The 22,199-nt window shown below is 38.8% G+C and overlaps 1 protein-coding gene across 2 annotated transcripts in view; it reads left to right on the plus strand.

The window, feature by feature from the left end:
- The window catches only part of cadm1b (cell adhesion molecule 1b), a 140,385-nt gene that overhangs the window by 37,430 nt on the left and 80,756 nt on the right, over positions 1-22,199 (plus strand). The window contains exon 1 of one of the 2 annotated variants that reach the window (XM_053320094.1): positions 8,839-8,929. The exons of the other annotated variant lie outside the window; for it this stretch is intronic. The gene's annotated coding sequence lies outside the window, so the exon portion shown is untranslated. Of the gene's footprint in view, positions 1-8,838; positions 8,930-22,199 lie in introns of those variants that run through there. 2 annotated transcript variants of the gene reach the window in all.

Here is a 22,199-nt window from a genome sequence, read left to right on the forward strand (position 1 = left end):
TAAACCCTCAAGGTTAGGTCCTCTAGGCAAAAAATATTTTCCCCCCACCTACACCTGCTTCTGAAATCACAAAATAGAGACTTAGTTTCAGTCTGTGCTCATGAAAAAAAACTTTAACTTAGACTTATATCATCTCCTGACTGAGCTGTCACACACTGTCAGTCAACGTACTGTATCAAGAGCTCTGTCAATCAGAGATGAGAAGTTTTTATTCTGCTCTGTCAGTGCTAAACTATTGAACATGTCTTGGATGTTTGTGACTGAAGCTTCAAAACGAAGTTTAGAGTGGATGCACTCCAGTCCCTTCTTATTCTGTGACTGTTGCCCCAATTCAGAATATCATCTCCACTGTTGTAGAGAGAGTAACTTTTCTTTAACAGCTGCTGAGCACTGTGGCAGTTGGGGTGAAACTCTCTGCAGGCTTGAAGTTCAATAATCTGAACCTATGAGGGGCACTGGGTAGGTTAACTGGGGTGGACATTTGTTCTAAAACATTGTTTTTTCTTTTGGTAATGTAGTATACAGAGCTGCCACTACCTCCGTATTGCACTTAAGACAGTGTAACTGGGCTTTGGCTTTGTGGTTTTCTCTTCCTACTAATGGACTGTCCTCAGCCAGGGGTGCTATCCATCACATGCACTACCTGAAGTCTGGAGCCTCTATAAAGATTAGGACTGTTAAGAGAAGATGGATGGCCCTTGTCGCCGCCAAGCATCATCCCCAAATGCCTAAATTAAATCTAGAAATTCTCATGGGGAGTTTTAGAGTAGCTTAGTAATAGCAGACATGAGGCAGGGCTAGCCTCACCCTGACTATCATTACCGTGGCACATCTTGAAATATTTATGAAAACTGTGAATATTACCTTTAAGAGCCGTTTTAATGTTAGTTGAAGTGGACTTAAGAGGTGGGAAAAAATCTCACCTTGGTTCAATTCCCAGTGGGATCTTTGTGGCATAAGACACATTCTCAATAGGCAGAGAAAAGCAGTGAAGCTAACTGGCTCTTTCCTCAACCACCACCCACCCTCTCATCTTTTTTTTTTTCTCGCCTCTGGGAATTAGTCAAAGAGAGAAACAATCGTTAAAGAAGTCCATATTAGATTGACCTTTGTTTCTCAGCTTACACCTCTTTTGGTCTTTTAAAAGGTTTGTTGGTCCTGTGGCCTTTTAAAGCCAGTGATTATGGATTTGTTTCCGCTCATTGAGATGGTTGACTGAGGTGGCATGGTTTTAATTCGCCATTGGAACCTCTTTAAAAAGAAGCACGCCCAGTTTAATAGATGCAAAGCTTCCTCTGGTTTGTGGAAGTATTGCTGAGAGGGGGGGACTACATGATCATGGCAAAGCCTGTTGCCTTCTTACCGCCAGTACAGCAGATACACTTACTATGAATGAATGAATACATGATTTAATTAGTTACCACTAATTATATAGTATATATTGTATGGTATTCATACATAAACATGTTAGTATGTTTTCAATGAATGCCAGACAGTATTTGCTCCTCCAAATCCTGATCATTTGATGGTTAAAAGTTTAGATCAGACAGAAATGCTTTCCCATACTTTTTCTAGACACACCCCATGACTGAAGGACAGATTATCGTGATATGAATATATAAATTTCTTACAAGACCCTCCATGTGTATGTTTGATGATACACTGAATATGCGGATGTACCGTCAGTGTCAAATGAAGGGAGAGGGTTATTTCCTGGAAATCTGGGAGCTTGAATAACAGACCTCCTGACTAATAACATTTGAACATTTTGCATTCAAAGCAGTTCTTACATCGCAAAAGACTAAGTCCTTTCAATGCAGAGGCTTCATAATTGATTAAATATTCAAGATGTGCAGCTGTGCAAGGTTTGCCTGATGCTGAACTATTCATTTTTTAATGTTTTGGGATTTTATTAGGTCAAAACTTAAGACTGGGTGTTTTTGCTCTTCGAGACAAGTCTCAGAGCAGTCAAGTCCAAGTTAAGTCTCAGTCATAGATGTAGGTGACATCACACATTGGTTTGTGTTGAGTTGCAGCTTGTGGTCAGTATCATCTCTTCCATTTGTAGTCAGGATGTTTTAAACAAGGAGTGAGGTGTGTTGCCTTCCTCAGACTGAAGTAAATGTCAGCTAACTGGGAAAACTGAGACATTAGTTACTTTAGCTAAATTGTTCTCACAGGACAGGTGTCATAGTCAAGTAACATTAAAGCTAGTAAATATTAGAGTGAATAGTACGACTCAGTGCAAGTCCCAGAGCCAAGGAGAGAAGCAGGTGAGCAAACTGTCAATCACAGCTGTCAATCAACACCCACACAGCAGTCATCAAATCCTATTAACAGAGCAATCATTTTCAAAGTGACCACCAGAGCACTTATAAGGAGGCCAGAATTTAGCGACTGGGACCATAATGACTGATTAAAAAAATGATTGACTCAGTGTTTTTAGAGAGAAGTTGAAGCTTTTTGAATGAGAGTTAATTGGAGCAAGGGATTTTTTGGAGCAGCATACCAGCTGTCATTGACATTTCACATTATGTTAGGCTACTTCCGCCTTGGCTTTAACTCAAGCCGTGGTATTTTCAGTCTCTGAAGCTGCAAGTTTTCTGCTTTGCTTTATGTACAGTCAACCATAAATTCATAAAACCAGTGTTTCAGTTCAGCATCAGTAGATAAAGGCTGGTTGCTAAGAAGGTTTTCAAAATGTCCTGTAATCTACAGTTTTTTCAAGTCAGTGCAAACCAAAACTTTCTACTGAGGTTTCAAAAAAAGGGTCATCAAAACTGCCCAAAAAATCATTGGCCACCCTCTCCCCTCCCTGGAGGACCTCTACAACACTCGCTGTCTTAAGAGGGCACACAGCATCTTGAAATATAGCATACACCCAGGACACCATGTGTTTGAGCTGCTGCCCTCTGTCAGGAGATTCAGGGCTTTAAAATCACGTACAAACAGACTGAGAGACAGTTTTTATTAACAGGGCGGTAACAATACTAAATTCAAACATCTGACATGACACTATTGCACTTTTATGCACTGCTACTTTTGTATTTATTTTAATTTATATGTGATTGATTGAACTTGTTGTTTGCACCGGAGGGGACAGTAGTCTAATTTCGTTGTACTATTGAACTTGATTGTGCAGTGACAATAAAGATTTATCTTATGTTATCTTATAAGTCAGCGTGAAAAGTTATAGAATATCCTGAAAAGACTTTTATTGTGAAACATCTCAACAGGAAGTGTTGTTCTTCATTGATGATATAACAACAAAAGAGGAAATGGAAAAGACTTAATTAACATAATTAATGAATGAAAACAGTTCTGTTGGAGACGGCTGACGTCAGAGTCACAGAGTGGTGAGTACAAAATAAGTCTGTTGGTGTACTGATGGAAATAGTGTTCTGGAAACGTACATTATGCAGAATTAATCAAGGCAACAAGTAAACTTGGAGGAAAAGTTGGGTTTTGAAGAAGAGCAAAAAGCCTAAACAGTAAGCTAACAGTAAAACAGTAAATATATCTAATATGATCAAATACTCTATATATAAATAATATAATTTCCTGTTTTTGAAAGATCTATATTTCAATTCAGGCCCTCTCTGTAGTTGAGGTTGTTAAAAATGGGTGGTCAACACTCTACACTGTTAACATCACTTTTGCACAGTCAGTGCTGAATTGTGCTGAGTAGGGCTGCATAGTGCGCATATGTGCTGTGTGAATTTAAGTGAATTTGTATTCGCTTAAACACAGCCAGGAAGTCTTTCCTGTGTTTGTATAGTCTGCAGTTATTTACTAAATGATTGATAGTCAACACTGCTGGCATTGTGGTCAATTGACATAGCTAATTTTCAGTAAAAGCAGTTATATAGACCAATAAAACCCCATTCTATTACTTCTGAGTACTTTTCTGATTATGTTCAATAGTCTGTCTTGTGTAAAATACAGTACCCCAGCTCTTGTTCCTCACTTAGCCCAGAGAGAGTTGCTGCCAGTCATTTTCGGTTTGAAGTGTAAAGAACTGCTACCAATCTTTCCTCCATGGTTTCTACTATAACATTCAAATCAAGCATCAAGAATCTCACGCTGCTGTTGCAGCAGTCGGTGGTAAGTCTCTCTCCTCCCCTTATGTCAATGCATCATGAAAGGTTTTTGTAATATTTTTTTCCCCTGCTAGCAGTGTAAAGCCCCATGTGTATCATGTCTGAGTGCTGCAAGGGTGGGAAAGAGTAGCTTTTCTCATTTCCTCTGACTGTTTTGGAACTGAATCACATTAGCACAGTGACAGGGAGTATGACTAGACCATAAAACATCCCGCTTTGCCTCTGTCCAAATGAGAGATGTGTCTGCTCAACACTGCAGGTGCTTGCAGGAGCTGAATGATGCAATGAGAATATTGAAAATTAGTCTCTCTGGCATTCCTTTTTAGCCCAGCCTCAGCGCTGCATCTCACTCATGGATGGTTCACATTTAACAGCTTATCAGATTTAAAACCATCATTACTGTACAGAGCACTTGCTGTTTTATGGGGGCTTTTGTGCATCAACTCTTTGGGCTTGGAGATACTGTTGAGCTGGGCTAGCAGACCTGGGCAGTGCCAGTTGTGGGTAACAGGCCAAGATCTGTCAGGGGAGCAGACTGTTATTATCTGCGATGAAAATCCATGCTATCCTGACGGCTACAATTAGTGTCAGCTGGGGTATTGAGTCTTTAAAAAGGACTCCTGGCCTTTTGGCTCCCAGCCTGTCTGGCTATAGATGTCTCTAATGAGTCATTAGCCGCATGGCCTCTCCTCTCATGAGTCCACCCCATAATGGCACACCTTTCATCTATTTTACAGAGAGGCTGTCGTTGGTCATTAGTACAGCTCTGAAGTCCTATTACCTTTACGTCAATGATGAATGAATAGAATGCGGCTGCCAAGAACAATATCTCTTCGTATCCTGTGGTCAGCCATGACTCTTTTTTAATTCAATTTCTCCTCCACCATTACGTGTAATTGATAATTGATGTGGTCCAACTTCATTGTCAGAAGATGTAGATTTTTCCCCCCTTTTTTTTCTTTTTTTCTTACTAAAACCACAGGGCAGATTGTCATTCCCATGTGTTCACCAGGGGTATGTTTTGTTGTCTCCAGTTTGCTGTCACAGATGATGATTTGACACTGATGTGATCCACAGGGAGCTGCAACTCATGGAGAGAAACCTTCTATAATAATGAAGCTGCTTTGGTGGTTTAAAATGCTGCACAGTGCCCAAACACAGTGCCATCTCTCCCATGCCACTCAGTATTGCTTCCATGCCCTTGTCTCACGGTGAAATTATTCAACTTCAGATTGTTATTTTCTCTTCATGTCTTTGTTTTTGACACAGGAGTAAATTGTAAATGTATGCGCTGGATTGACAACCCTGGGCAAGCATAAAGTCATCAGTTCAAAACTGAGGGCAATATCGATAGGGTTCAGAGGCATATTTTGCATAACACTGCCTGAGGAAATTTTTTTACTTCAATTGAATGCAGCTTCTCACCAGAGTGTCAGTTTATCTAGACTCCAGAGCCGTTTCTATGGTGTCATTCACACGTTTACATATTGTATTGATTAAATTGTAAATGCTGTATGTGTATTTAAATAGAATAAACACAATGCAGCTGGGAATGTCACCTAGAATCACAAAGTAATTGTTTTAGGGTTGAGGTTAATTGTTTAATGAGATGATTTATTGTTAATCAGTGGTCTTACCTGACAAATCTGGCTTTTTAATTGAACAGACAGAATTGCTTTGCCTTCATTATCCTCAGACAGAGGTGGGAAGAAGTCACACATGTACAAGTCACAAGCAAGTCTCAGGTCTTAACCTTCAAGTCTCAAGCAAGTCCCAAGTTACTGTCCTTGCTGAAAATCTGCCCCATTTTCTACATCATGAAAAGTTGATTTTTTTTATAACACTAAGGAAAACGTTTGCAGCCTGCTTAAACCTTAAATCTTACTTATATTTGACATTTTATGGAAACCAATAACAAGCCTCCTAAATGAACAACCATGGAGAGTGAAATTACAATATAACACTATAGTTCTAAAAGGCTCTAACGTGATAACAGAAGTACAACTCAAAACATTTACATTACATCACAATATTAAACCTCCTGACCTGGCTTCCTTTTAGAAGAGTTACACCATTTCTCCTGGGCCTATTAACACATCTGTCTAAGGTGCTTCTGTGTCATTGCTTTCCTACTTCAAGGTGCAGTTTGTAGAATTTAGAGGTATCTAGAATGGACTTGGTAGCAATGAAATATCATATTTATAAGTATGTTTTAATTAGTGTATAGTCACTTGAAAATAAGAATTGTTGTGTTTTCATTAGCTTAGAATGAGCCATTTATATCAACATAAGAAGCATGGATCACACATTGCACTAGAAATCACCCAGTCACATTTCAAAGACAACACATAACTTTTCAATATCTAGAAAAACACACATATTTAATAAAAAATGTCAAGTTGAGTCTTTTATCAATCTTAGTCAAATGAGTCTTAAGTCCTCAAATCTATTATTCGAGTCTGATTAAAGTCATTCTGAGGCCCTCACCTCTGCCCTCAGATGAATAATAATATAAGACACAGTCAACATTTTGACTTTTCATCTTTTAATTTTGAGAGATAATCTGATAATTAGGATTCACTATCTCTTATTTTCACATAATTTTGATTTGATATAGCACATGACCCTGTGTCTCACCTTCCTTTTGAGTATCCTCAGTGTCTTAATAATTTTGACCATGAGGACTTCTATTTTCATCATGATTAACGTCTTGTAGTTTTTGTTTTGTTTTGGGTTTTTTTTGTGCCAGAAATTAAACATTTCAGTCAATTAAAAATCTTGTGAATTAAGGTACTTCACCGCATTTATGCAAAATGCCTAAGAATTAAATCACAGTAGTGTATTACAACCACATATATTAAAGTCATAGCTGTATAAATGATGTGCAAAAATCTCTAATGTAGACAAATATATATTGTCTAGCAGTTTTTTTTTTACCATATATCATATATCATATATCATATATTATCAGTAGTACTGTATTTATGGGCTTCAGTTGGAGTCTGCAGATATCTGCACTTGTATAACTTTGTTAAAGTTGTGACCTTGGTAGCCAGGTTTGCTCAGCTGTTGCAAATTCATGGCTGATAGGTCTTTGTAAGGCTGGAAATAATATTTGCTCCGAACACTGCAAAGGGTTCTTTGGTTGTCCCATCAAGGCCACTGAACAACAGTGTTAGGGTTGCCTTGTGAAGTATTGACAGTTATTATTGACATTAACAGTGAAAGCATTGGAATAAACGCTGACGTGGAAGGATAACGTTCATGTACAATGAAGTTGTGGAAATCAGTGATAGTTATTTTATTATTTCAGGGTAAATACAACGTGAAAAGCTGGCTTGCATTTGAGATTGTCCTTTCAGACTGACTGAAAGCTGATGTTTATGTTATTGAATGGGCAGTGGCCGGCTCCCACCGAGGGAGACCCACTAAGGTGGACAACCATGAACTTACTGACCCACCAATGCATTTTGACTGATTATCAGTAGCAGTCTAGACAATGTACTGTGGCCTCATGTCTCCCAGGCTTTGTGTGGGTTAGTCTGTCTGTGAGTGGATCTTTGTCCTGCTCTATTGGCTGTCACAGCTCAGCCAATTTAAAAAAGAGAGAAAAGACCATCTCAAGAGCACCTGGGGTCCACAGTCCAATAGAATGAAAGGTGGAGGCCTTTTTTTATTGATTAACCCTGATCAGCCAACTGGGTACCCAGCTAACTTAACCCTATCACATATATTCCAAAGCTAACAGCAATGCAAAGCTAACAGCAATGTTTCATTCTTATTCCTTCCACAGAATGCCTCACATATATATATATATTTCTACTGTTCTACAGCATTGATTGATATTTTCTTTATGAATTCATTCAATATTTTTCCTCTCTGGAACCCTTATGTCAGAGGTTTGCATAATTTATGGCTCCAGACAGTTAAATGTGGTTCACATTTGTTGTCATCTTTTAGGCAAAATAACCACTTGTGCCAACAGTAGGTGCTTGATTGATCAAGATCCCATTCACTGAGGTTCTCCACACACGACATGCATCTCCATTTATTTTCTCTCAGTAGTCGTTCAGCATCCTTCCTCCTATTGTTCATTAGCCTTGTTTCTGTGCCTGCTTGGCTTGGTGGAGGGTTGTGATGTCCCTTAAATGGGTACAAATAAGCCGAGAAATGGATAAGAGAGTGTGAAGAATCAAGCTGTGTGATGTAACATCCGGCACTGGAAGACATCCTTGTCTTTTGACCGAGCGGAGTGAAAAACACTTCACACAGGGCTGTGGACTGAATGCAGGACTGAATCCCTCTCAGCTTAGAGCACAGACTCCCTGCAAACTACTCTCTTTTTCTTTCATTCCTCTCCTTGGGCTTACCATAGTTGTTCCTGCTTGGTGAAGAATTAGGAAAATAAGATAGCAGATCAACAGTCTTTGCCATCTTAGTCATGATTAAAATTCTTCTAGTTAAGTTTTCTCATATTCTTGATAAACTCCAATTGTTCCCAGAGAAACACACATGTATTGACCTGCATTACTGTCCCTGTTTAGACACATTAAAAAATGCTGAACACCAGAATATATGGGATAATCTCCCTTCTCTCCATTTCAATTGAAGCTAGAGAGGGTTAAAACTCCATGGCAGTACACTGTGCAGAGGAGATTGGCTAATCTGTGAAACCGAGTCCGCTGCTCACTAGAATATTATGCTCTCTGATTTAATGTCCTCTCTGTCTTTTTCTCCTAGGTAAGCACTTTCTCGCTGCTGTGTCGGGGGAAGGGGGTCGGGTCGCTAGTCGTGGTGGCTGCCTACGAGGGCTGGGATGACTTATTGAGGTGATGTACTGCAGTGTGTCCACTCACAACAGAATGGCTGGTAGAGTTGATTTCTCAACACATTGACAACCGAGGACTCGGGCCTGGAAATATAAAGCTCTGAGAGTACCTGCTCATACCCAATAAAGTAGTGTATCCAGGTTTCTTAAAGGGAAATTCCGCTTTCTAACAGTCTGGATCATTTGTTTGTGGTTTTAGATATTGTACTCTTCAACTTAAATGCTAAGATCTGTGAATACATTCACACGCCTAAAAAGAAGCCCAGCAGGACGGTACATGAGCAGTCAGACAAGCAGAGGTTTTATACAAACCCCGGAGTTAGAAAACTTATTTAGAAGAGGAAATAAGTAGTAAATAAAGGGAGACTGTAGAATTATTACCTTTCACCATTTAACTTCATCTTCTTTTTCCTCTGGGGGAAATATGTGTCTGGCAGTCAAGTAACAGATCGAATGCACAGAATTGAAAATAAAATAAATAAAACAAAATGGATAAAACATATAAATAAGTAAAATATATCCATAAACCTAACACATAAATCCTATATAATTACAGCGTGTAAAACTTAAAGTACAATTATAATACAGAATATTTTTCAAAATTCGATTAACTAGATTAGATGTTATGTTTGCAGGAATATTCATGAAGGATATATCACTGCAAAGCTTTAGTTGGAATCACAATATTATGGCTCTCCTTTGTCAAAACTAAAGAGATGACAGAATAAAGAAATGTGGCATGTTAATTAACAACCTTTAGAATATTTTTCATTTGTCATCCATGGCTGTGTTGTGCACTTCTTAACTGATTAACTTAACAAACATTACAGTCCCAAAATGTGTGGCCCCTTGAGAGTCTTCACATACTTCCAGGTTTAACTTTGACCTACTGTAGGCCTTTTTAGTTTTGCACATACACATTTATTTTGTGCCGTGAGTAATAATTATACACAATTTGTATGGGCTCACTTTAAGTTTGACCTGCAAATAAAGTGATTAAGAGATTCTGCTTTAACTGAATCGGCAATTGGTGGTAAGTTAGCAATTGGAAGTTAAAACTTTATTCAAATTTGTGTTGCCCTGTCAAAATCTTAACATGGATGGTAAGATGTTATTACTCATGGGGCGGTATCAGCACAAAACAGCAGTTAATATGCCAGTAACCCTACAGTATTGACACTGAGATAGAACTACTTCCACATCAGTGCGGCAGTCAGGTTGTGGTGTGGTCTGCTGAGCCTCCATTATGCATGAGGTCTGACCACCCTTCACCAGCTGTCACTGAGCTGACCACTGAATCCCATCTGGACTCTGGGGGACGTCACCGTAGTCCATCAGGGAGGCTGTAAGATGAGCCCACTGACACGGAAACTCCCACCTCAGATCCCACTTACTGCAGCCCTGCCTCTCCCCTCAGTCAATACCCTACTCCTCTCTCCCTTTGAGGCTGGGTTTCTCTCGTTCCTTGGTTCAAAGGTCAGGCTGCTTCTCTGATCAAGTATCTCGAAAGTCATTTTTCTCTCTCCAGGCAGTGGTTGTTTCCAACGTGAGCTTATGTGAGGGGGAATAATATAACTCATCCTGGCTATTTTAGTGCTACAGTATGTCTTACTGTAGTCTAATGAGGAAAAATCCCAAAAATCCTTCCACGTGTAAATCGGCTTTTAGGATGCACTGATAGTGTATAAGCTTGGTGCATGGCCAATCCTCTCTAAAATAGTTAACCGTCCCTTTGCCCCTGCTGTATTGATGATGTCATGGCTCTGATAATCACCGTCTGTGTTGCAAGTACAGTATTGTCTATTCAGCACGTCTAAAAGTGTCCCTTTGGAGCAGATGGTGCTGGAGGCAGGAGACCAACCCTGCTCTCACCTCAATCTGGATAGTAGGGCTCATCACTCCCAGCCTGGATGGGATGGAAAAGAGTTTGCTCAAGACAAAAGAAAAAGTAGCACCCTTATGAGGCTAGAAATGCTAAAAACATACTTGATATGTAAAACTATAGATTTGTAAAACTGTAAAGATCTATTTACACACCTGTTATCTGTGGGTTCAGAGTGGCTCTCCCCCAAATCTATTTAGGGTGACATATGTTTGAATGAGTCTCCCATCTAATATCCTTAGGAAGTCTGTAGATTAGTGTTAATAAGCACATACTGTCCTGCAAATGTACATTACACACAGCCTGTCATCATCGAAACGTCTTAGGAATAATCCTTATCAGACAGTCTTTGTGCTCTAACCATCTGATTAAAGAAAATTGAAGGGACTCCTTTATCGCTTTTGCACTGCAGCTGTGAAAGCTAATTAGAAATGTGACCAGTTCCTTCCCCCCAAAAAATATCTCAATTACATTTTTAACATTTAGCAGCATAAAAGTCTTTTGTTGAACATGCATGTGTGTCAGTGTGAGTGTGTGTGTGCGCGTGTGTGTGTGTGTGTGTGTGTGTGTGTGTGTGTGTGTGTGTGTGGGTGGAGAGTATGTGGATGTGTACTTCCTGCTGGTAAGTAATTAATAACGAATCGTCAAAGAGAGATGTGGAGATGAACTTTTTTGTATTGTGTGAAGAAAATAATTTCAAATGACAAAATGCAAATTACTGTATGTTACAACTTCAAGAACCAAATAGTTTTTATTCCACATGTTATTTCCTTCTGTTTTGGGGTCAATAACACTTGCAGAATTATAAAGTAACAGGACACGTACTAAGAATCTGTAGGTACAGTTTTTATTAAACATTTACATTTTGTGTTTAACTGCTCTGCATTTCAGAGGGACTGTGCTCTTTTGATAACACCACATACTTATAAAGGCTGCGTCGTTCTGCCAGTACCCACTAAGTTTGCAGTGTAAGATTTTACATGCGGAACCTTTGATGAGCTCATAAAACTTGATGCATTGTTAGAGTTTAAACCGGCCAGCAGTATATGGAGTCGTGAGGCTGTTTATAAGTGGCCTGGAGCTTCACTCACTTCTGCAAGAGCTCAACACAAATACAATAATGAATCATATTTTACATAGATTATAAATATGATCTTATTTTAAATTAGACCAACATTATACTAATACTCTATAGAAGCTTGAAAAGACAATTACTGTGTATTAGGGATGAACAGTTTTAAATGTAGCAGTACGTGAGGAAATATCAAAAGTGTTCAATATATAAATATTTTTATGTCCTAAATCTGCACCAAAATGCAATCACCTTGTCCTATGAATCACGACATTGCACCAAATGTAGTTTGCAGGTTCTTTAGATTTTCTGCTAACAGAGCAATACAACATAAAATGTGTAAACTGTGACTGATGTGCCTTGCTAGAGCATCAGCTCTTTCAACAGTAAAATAATGGCTTAACATGGTACAAATACATCCAATATATAAACACCTTATGACGGTTTCACAATTATGTTATATACAGATTGCAAAATTTGATTGTGTTTTCCGTGTCTGATGAACCCCATCTTTGTGTTACTGTTTACCTTTTTCTTTACAAACAAAACTTAAATGTGCCAACTGGTAAAGCAGTGGTACCAGTAAATGCTGGAGCTTAGAGGATACACAACATTTCTCATCTCTCAGTGGAAGTAACACCAAAGCAGTGTGCTCTGCACGGTGTCTACTAATGAAGTGGCATGTCTGAGCAAGCACTGGTATTATAACTCATCTACATTTGTCTGCCTTTGTTAAGTCGGTGACTCGTTGGTATTTCTCAAACAGACTAACTGGGATTAACCTGCCCTACTCACGGAGTGAGAGCTGTAGGTCCCCATCAAATGAGAGAATATGTTTTGTGTCTGCCAGCTATTGAATTTGAATATCATTCATAATTTTGTTTCTAATATTAAAGGTCACATTAGCATTTTTGTTGATAAGTAGTTGGTATGCAGGGCCTATAGCACTTTGCATCTCTGCTGTTGTTGCTGGGTAGATCAAAGTTGGATTGGTTGCTGAGGTTCCAGGATAAATTCACTTCACAGTGTAAATTATATGAAAATGTGTTTGTTCTGGTAATGGTTTAACACCATAATATATTGAAAGTAATACAAATTAGAATTAAGAATTAAAAACCTTTATAGTTCATTTAATGCTCAGCTTCAAAACCAATATGTATAGATGTTCATGATCAGCAGATTAATGGAAATGACTTTTCAGTCCTATAAGTGCATTAGAGGTTTGAGAAATTTGTCATTCCATGTTAATAACTGTGTCCAAATCATGCATTAATTCAGTGCAGCGAGTTATTATATAACTGCAGCCGTGGGTCGCTGGAAAATCAAGGTTTTCAGGTGTACAGGTGTATTTTAAATAAAGCATGAACTTGAATACTTTTTGCAAATGTTTTTCTGGTGCAACTATTTTAAGAGTCGTTTTAGACTAATGCATCAAAGCCTTTCCTGGTATCTGAGTGAGTAATGAGTTAATGCATCAGGATGAAACATCCATCCATCTGTTCATCCATTCTCTATACAGCTTATCCTCTACAGGTTCACAAGGGGCTGGAGTATATCCCAGCATGCATTGGGTGAGAGGCAATGTACACCTTAGGCAGGTCACAAGTACATTACTAGACAAAAATATAGGCAGAAAATAATACACATTTGGCAATTATTTCATGCAATGGTGACAGCATTTGTTGTATTTTACCCAAAAGACGTCGCAAATAAAACATACGATATATCCAATAAACGAATAGCACTAAAATGATACACTGTGTATATCATGCCCATATCAAGAAGAGTTTGTGTAATTTAGAGGAAATCACACATACTGCATGAGGAAACCAATGTAAACTCACACACCAACAAAAAAAACAAAATCCAATACATTAACTAACATAAAAATACTGTAGACTGACAGCTTAAAGTGCTCCTGCTTTTGCTTTGCCTGTTAGCATTTATTGTCACAGATATTCACTAAGTTTTACTCAAATAATGTCTTCATATATGCATTATTGAATGTGGGTGTTCGCACTCAAGAATTATGTGCCTGTACAGCACACATACACTCAGTATGTCTTAGAGTGCATGTGTATGTTTGTGTGTAAGCTCTCTTCCTATTTTGTGTCCGTGCATAGAGTATCTGTGTTTTTTTTAATAAATCCATTTTCCTTGGTTGTCAGCACTAACGTTACTGTCAGCAGCAGTTGATGGAGCTCCACTCTGCTGTAAGACTCTCTGATCTATCAGCTGTGACGTAATGCTCTCCTCAATCACCAGCCCTGGGAACTGTAAATCAGAGTGCTGCTGCTCTGCATGGTGCTAATGTTGGATCCCTGCTCCCCGCTCAACCACCTAGCTCATCTACAGTCCAAACAGCAAGAGAACACCGGGATGATTGCTGGAGATCTTAATCACTTCTAATGACCTTGCTTTTCAAGACTATATTTAAAGCTTTTTACATTTAGAAACTGATAAAATAAGATCAACATATAACAGACAATAATTTTCAGCTGTTTTTTTAGTGGCACTTGTCAGGATTGTTATCAGAGGGAAGACTGAACCCAAACTGAAACAGCAGGATGTGATCATGAACATGTCAGCACTTTTCAAATGATTTGCAGAGCAGCCAAGACTCAAGAGGATGAGATGTATACGTAATTGGGAGGATTATCGCCAGGGTCACTATTACAAATTTACTTTTGTTCCACACGGGACATGATCTTGTTATAGCAGGGAGGCAGGGAAGTTGATGTCACATTGTTGGAATTGATGCAGAATGGACAAGAGAGAGGCTTGTGGGACTCAGGATGATAAGAGAAGAAAAAGATGAGTTTGCATCTAGCTTGACAGTAACTCAATTAAGCATGCCGGATACTCCATTTGTCGCTGTAGGGGACAGCTGGTGGCCAAACTTAGGAACTAGGATGGAGTTTTTCATATTTAGGTTAACACTGAAGTAAACGTGTAGTGAAGGAGAGTGATGAGTCAGAGTGGATTTGTATGGGCACTTAGCTACACAAGTAATACTTTGTCCTAGATGTCCAGAGGCCAGATGAATAGCACCGTATAGATTAATTATTAAAACTGTGTGCACCCACAAAGACAGATATAAGCTTTTTTTTCTGTCAGAATTGTAAAGCTGTGCATTGTGGAACTAGGGACATGTGCACAAGCTCCATTATCCTGCAATTAGCCATAAATGGATAAAGACACACCCTGAACCAGCCGCTTTCATATCAGTATGCCGCCTCTTCTATCAGTCTTCAGACCTGTCAATGAAACAAACAGGAAAGATGAAAGGCAGTTTCCTCAGCTGGGTAGCATCAACAAGGTTCTCCAATAGCACCAGAACAGCTATCATTATGTGTAATGGTTACATGGCTGTGGGGCTACTTATAGTGTTCATATCATTAATTAATCAGACCTGTAAACCTTCATGAGCAGTGACATCTCATCATCTTTATAAAATATTAACAATGTTATCAATGGTTAGCTTGTAGCACTCATATAAAAACGAATCCTAAAAAGCACCTCAAAGAAATTCTCCCACCGCCTGTTCACTGCTGCTGTTACATGGTCAGGATCCATCAGGGCGTAGTAAATAAGCATAATGAATAATGCTTAACTATGCCAGGATAATGGAGATAACAGTTGTTGGTGTCACAATAAACCATTGGAGAAGAAGAGAGCACAACAACATGACATAATTAAAAACTAAAGAGTTTTTTTTTTAAAGTGGAACAACTGATGAAATGATGGAAACATAGACTTCATGTTTTTTGAGAAACATTGCAGTCTCCTCATTGTTCCTCGTGATCTTATGTTTTTTATGCTGCCATTTGCTGTCTTAGGTAGAAGCTTGAGTGATGTTTATTTCAGTTAAATTGAAACACACAGCTCATGCAGGGCCACAATACAATAAAACATCATTTAAAATCAAATGCTTCATGTACACCGTGATTTATTTTCACATTTTACATTTTTATTGATATACACCAACTCTCCTGCCTCAACCAGGCATTAAAACCTTTTTGTGATATTTCAACTGTGTTTTTACAGTTTACACCACTTTTTGATTTGATGGATGGAAATGCTGATTGAATCTAGCAGTAACTGACTGAAAAACAATGGCTCTAATAAGCAGGGACTAATGAGACAATGGGTAACAGCTAAAATAGGTGAGTGATGTATGCAACGTGGAACAACAGTATCGGCAATTGGAAAATCATCCTCAAGAGGAAGCATTTCTGCTGTGCGAGCACATGCAGTAGAGTATCTGCGAGCAGAAAGGCATCATCGCAAGGGAGCATTTCTGCTTTGCATGCACAAATGCAGTCCGACAAGCACGGGGCTGTGAGGAGCGCGGGCTCAACCTTACCTACGATCTTGCAAATGCTCAACTCTTGTTTGCTCGTAAAGTTGACTTTTGAAAGTTTAGAGGTAGGGCTGATGTCTCTACTTTGATTGGTCACTTTTCATATTAACCATGACCTTTGATTAGCTGTTTGGTTTGATCACTGTCACAGTCAGAGACTGGGAGAACAACCATTTTAGGTCTAAGTTTGATAGAGGAAGTCAAACCAAAGGAAGTCAAAGTTTTTATAGGTTCTGATTCCAGTAGTGCACTAACAAGTATTAAATACATGCAGTCAGATACAAGGCAAGACACGGTTCTTGACATAGTTAATACAATATTCAGAATTAAGAGAGCAGGATTAGAAATTAAATTCATGTGGATTCTTGCACATATTGGTGTGGTTGGAGCTGGCAGATAAATATGCAAAAGGAGCAACAGGAGAAAGAGAAATAATTATGGTCATAGAATATAGCAAGACTGAAGTTAAACATATCATCAAATCAGAAATTAAAAATGAATGGCAGGAACAGCGGGATGGAGGAAATAAGGGCTGGTGATACTACAGCATTCAAGGAAAAGTGGGAGAAATGAGAGGAAGCAATAGTAATAAAAAGGAGGAGGATGTTAGATCAAGGACGAGGTTTGGTCACACCAGTCTGAACAGTACATTAAACATAATGAATAAGCTATGGGAAGATGTGAAAATTGTGGACTACAGGAGACGGAGCATACAATTTTATACTGTCCTAGATATCAACAAGAAAGACAGACGCTTAAAATTACACCGCAAAGGATCACATGACACTAGGTAGATAAGTTCAGATGATGCAGGGTATGGAGCAATTTTCAGAACACATGACTAAACTGGAGAATTTGATGAAATAGTATAGTAACCATTCAAATCCACACTTCAATCCAGAAGGTGGTGGTAATGTACCTGAAAGCTGTTTGCCAGCTACCATTAAACAAACAAAAGAAATCATCCACTTTCTATTCCATCCAGCCTTCAAAGTTTCAAAAGTCAACTTGATAAGCAAGCAAGTGTTGAGCAGTTGCGAGTGTGTAGGGAGGGTGGAGCTTGTGCTTGTCACAGCCCTGTGCTTGCAGAACCACCTTTGTGCATGCAGGGCAAAAAATATTCCCTTGCAAGGATGGTTTTCCACTCACGAGTCTGGTTTTCATGTGCGTAGGTTTTGAGAGTACTTAACCACCATAGGTCCCGCTATGAGAGACCTCGGGGAGAGGTTAGGGAACTAGGAGCGAGGATGCAGAGAGAAGTAGAGATGGAGCCTCAGTCTTGACACTGTGATCTCTGACCTCTTTTATCATATTTCCTTTCTTATGTCATTTATGGAAGATGTGGCCACTGCATGACAAGTAGCAGTGTTACAACATATACATTAGGAAGCATAGGATCATATGAGAGCTAACGTGCTGTGCAGTATAATATAATCACAGTGTATTTTATCATGAAAATGTGTAAATTACATTTGCACAATTCAGTAGCTGCAGACAATGTTTTTTAGTGTGTCTTTAATCTTTAAAGAGTTACACAGTTAATTTAATGACTCTCAAAACATAAAATCGTATTGCCATGAAAAACACCACTGAGAAATATCCAATTTCAAGCCACAACACATTCTACCATAGCAACCCACATGTGAGCTGATCTGTAACATAGAAGCTCCAGAGCAAAGTGAATGCTATCAACCATGATTCTCGAGTAAAAAGCTTTATCAACATTTCCTCAGGGCAGCAAGGTCAGATGCATCTTCACAATCCAAAAGATAAATGGATCGGGTTTCCATGCCACATGTAGTTCAGGGCCTAGTCTGCCAGCAGCCACATAAACATAGGCTTTCGCGCCTTAAACACAGGATGCTCGGTCTAGTGAGGCTTGTCAAAACACCAAAATGTCCCCAAGCGAAGGGAGTGGTTTGAAATGATCGATGGACACTGAAGGGGACATTACCATTGATTCAAGTGACCTGCAGATTTTCTCTGCTCTTGCTTTGGTGGATGAATGTAGGGTGTTTACATTCAGATTTGAAAATCAGTGATGGTGGGATTAGATTAAATTGCCACCTGTGGTAATTCTGGTTTTTAAGGAAGCAGTAGTTACGCACAGGTGTTTACAGAGAGAGGAAGACTGTTTACTATCACCATGTGACTTTACACACATTTACACATCAAAGTGTGATTTTAAATGGGATACCATATACTGTACAGTGTGGCTTCATTTTCCTGCCCTGAGTCTAAAAGGATATTGGCATGAATATCCCTTATGTGTCTGTATCTGTTTAACTTGTTGTTATTGGAACAGGTGTTACCCACCGATAAAATATGGAGTGAGAAATATGATTTTTGGTTGAAGGATAGACATTTCTTATCTCAGATAACCACTTTACTTCTGTCATAGCCTGTCTCTCCCTCTGAGTTTAGCTGTTAAACTGTGTTTGAGCAGGTTAGTGTATGTTTGACATGCAGGTTGTATGTTTGTGCGCTGTGTTCAGTCTAAGATGTATGAGCCAAATATTATAAGCTGAGTGAAGAATTTTCAGCTTTGAATAAACATCTGATTCAAACCCAATTAATATGGAACTGGAATTCTCTTGATGTTTAGGGTAAGGAAATATAAACTATGATGATGTTGCTGCGATTGTGAATATTTTTCCATTTTCCAAGACAGAGTAAAACCGTTTTTTGACATGTTTGTGGAAACAGAGTCTGAAGCTTCAAGCTTCTGGATGAGCATCTCCCGTGGCAATTGACATACGAGAGCCACCATTGCTAGGAGACGAGCTGTCAGCTTCTGTTGTGCGCCGCTGACCGGTGCACATCATTGTTCTGTAGCCTACAGAACTATCAAAAAAAAACAACTTCTCTTTGGTAATTGCAATTTATACCAAAGTAAACATGTCAAAGCAAACTCTGGAATGTAAGGATATATGATTTTGTATCAAACTGAATTTTCATTTAACTTTAAACATATTGCATGAATCATTTTCAATTATATATATTTTTATTTTATTGTGACTCATTTTAATGTTTTTTTTTTTTTACACTTCCTGTGTTTTTTAACACCAGCAGTTGCCAGTGATTGTTGGCTTTCACAACTTTTCTGTGAACAGGTTAGCGGTCCAATTTGCAAGAGTGTGCTCCAAGCCACTGACGCCTGGAAGAGATGTGCTATCGAAATCTCAAAATCAAGACAGGAGCAAAACTGAACATGAATATGAAGTAACCTCTCAGCAAGATATTTGGAGAGGCAAGATCCTACAGGCCGGTCTGTTGGTGTTACGTATAGAGGTATTGGCTCCAGATCCTTTCTGTTTATAAAGCTGGCGGGTGCTGAGCATGGGGTGGAGACTGTGGAGATCTCTGATATTTGGCAAAGTCAACAGTGGTAACAGGAGGATACTTCATCATAGTCACAGTCACTGTCAGGTACCTGAGACCTTGCCAGCTTTTTCAATTTCTCCTGGTCTCATAGCAATTTGCCAAGCGGAGAAATAGCGATTGAATTGCAATCTGTGTGTAATTTTATTTGTATAACACAGTGGAGAGAGTGACCTAAATTGGGCTGAAGGACACCCACAGAGATATAACCAATAATACAGAGGTGCTATCTTGTATGTATGCCTGCCACTGGAGAAATGCCTCTTAGTTGCTTTGAGGAGGTCACCAGATGGCATGAAAGTCACCAGTCTCTCCCCCTGACAAACTGGAAGCCTATTTAGTGGGGACTGTTGTTTACTTTCTGGTGTGAAAGTGTTGGCAAGTCTTTGTTATCATGGCACCTAAACAGAGCTTTAGTTTAGGCTGTAAAGAGACAAAGTACCAGATGACTTGCAAATATTAAAGGGTTGATTCATGTACATTACAAAACAATCAGATAAAGTACATATCCATGAAGATATTTATGTTTTATGTGCCTAAGTCTTCAGATATCAATGTCTGAATGTATTCTTAATGCACGAACACCACAAACTACATTGCATTAACCTCAGTTTAATTGTGGTATACAGTATAGAGCGATATATGTAAAGCAGCAGCTTTTCATTGAAGCTCAAGAGCTTCAATGACTTGTTGATTAATCCATTTTTTTGATTACCAAAACAATTATATGCAAATGTTTTGATGATCAATTAACAATTTAAATAATTGAAATATTTTTTCCAGCAAGCAAGCTAAGCACTCTCTGGCTCCAGCTTTATTTGTTTGATTTGTTTTTTTGTCTTTTCTCAAAGAACACTGAATATCTTTGCTTTGGTCTATTATTTGGGCAAAATAAATCATTCCTTCAGCTTAGGACAATTGTGATGGGTATTTTATGGATGAAACGATTAACCTGAGCTGGCACGAAATATTTCGGGCACCGATTTGATTATAAGATGTAAGCCGATCAGCTTTATGACTCAACATTGGCCCAGTGTAGGCAGGATGGTTGGTCTAGTAGTTCTTGTTGGTCCTTTGTTGGCATGCTATCTTGAATGTGAGCGATCTCCTCCCTTCAGCTCCAGCTAGTTTATTATACTACATTTGAGAGTCACAACCCCCCACGAAATGCTTTTATCACCTTGCTGTCGATTACTTAAATAATTTAATTTGAAATAAATGCTTACTGAAAATCTTCAGAATTACTATTAATGGCCTAGTAACTTTGAAAGATCCATTATTACAGCGAACAGTGAATTGGTAATGATACACAATAATCACTAATGGAAATCCTTGTCAAAACCTTGGTATATAAGACCAAGAATTAATGAGAAAATTTGCTTTTTTTTATGTTTTTGGTTTTTTTGGGTGATGAAACTCGGCTTTTAACAGTTTGCTTGTATGGTTTTAATAGTTTTCCCAATTTGGTTGTCACTTCAGGCTGATCCTCCAGGCAGTCACAGGACAGCCTCGGATGGCATTGTGTCAGGATAAGTGCAGTTCACTCGGAGCATGTCAAACAGCAGTATTGGGTTAATGGATTTCCTGTGTGTCCCAGTGGGTTGTTTCACTATCGACAGGAGAGTGGCTCAAGTCCTGCCATTCACAAAGTAGGGAGCAGATAACACGGGGAAGGAAAGCAGCCAGTGCCACAGTTCACCTGTCACTCCGGCTCCTGTTCCAAATGGCTGCTGTTGATTTAACTGATTGGAGACAGGCCCACTTAAACAAAACAGAGTGTGGGCGTCCCACTGAGAGTGTTACAGAGACAAAACACGTTGGTATAACGGGCCTCTTGTTTACTCTAACATGGCAGACGTGACCTTTCGTGAGCATTTCAAATAACCGGTGGGACCTGACAGAGACTAAGTTGGGCTTAGGAGAGGAAGTTCCTGCTAGCGCTGACATTACTGGCCATCTGCTTTAACTGGTCGACTGGGAAAGCAGCGTACAGTAGAAGAAGGCAATTAAAACAGCAGCAGCAGCTTCAGAATTTATTTTTAGTCTTTTGGGCTCAACTAAAAAAAAATTCAGTTATTTCTCCTGGATATCATTTTAATTTTTTTATCTTGAGGTCCTCATTAATTGTTGTACTCATACATTGTAAAGTATCTTGACCGGTTCCTTTTTTCATCTAAAATGTAAAAAAACTTTTTTTTAAAAATCACCTTAATTGTCTGCAGTGCAAGTTGATATCTTCAAATAACGTTTTTAGTCCAACTAAAAATCCCAAAGCCCAAAATATTTCGATTATCAGTTAGAAAAAGAAAAGAAGCAAAAAACCTCACCACTGAAAAGCAGAACATAGGAGTACTTGACTTGAGAAATAACAAGTAATTAGCCAGTAGTCATAATAGCTATATCTTATTCATAGTTCTAACTTATATTTCATGTGCACTTATATGAAATTAAGTATATGAAGTATTGCTCTGGCTAAACCACAGCGTATCACTTTTTGACAAGAATATGATTATTAAATGGTAAATTGTACATCTGTGTCTCCATTCTCTGCTATTGAGAAATTTTGATCAGGG

The sequence above is a fragment of the Scomber japonicus genome, chromosome 6, assembly GCF_027409825.1.
Source record: "Scomber japonicus isolate fScoJap1 chromosome 6, fScoJap1.pri, whole genome shotgun sequence".
NCBI classification, from domain to species: Eukaryota; Metazoa; Chordata; class Actinopteri; order Scombriformes; family Scombridae; genus Scomber; species Scomber japonicus.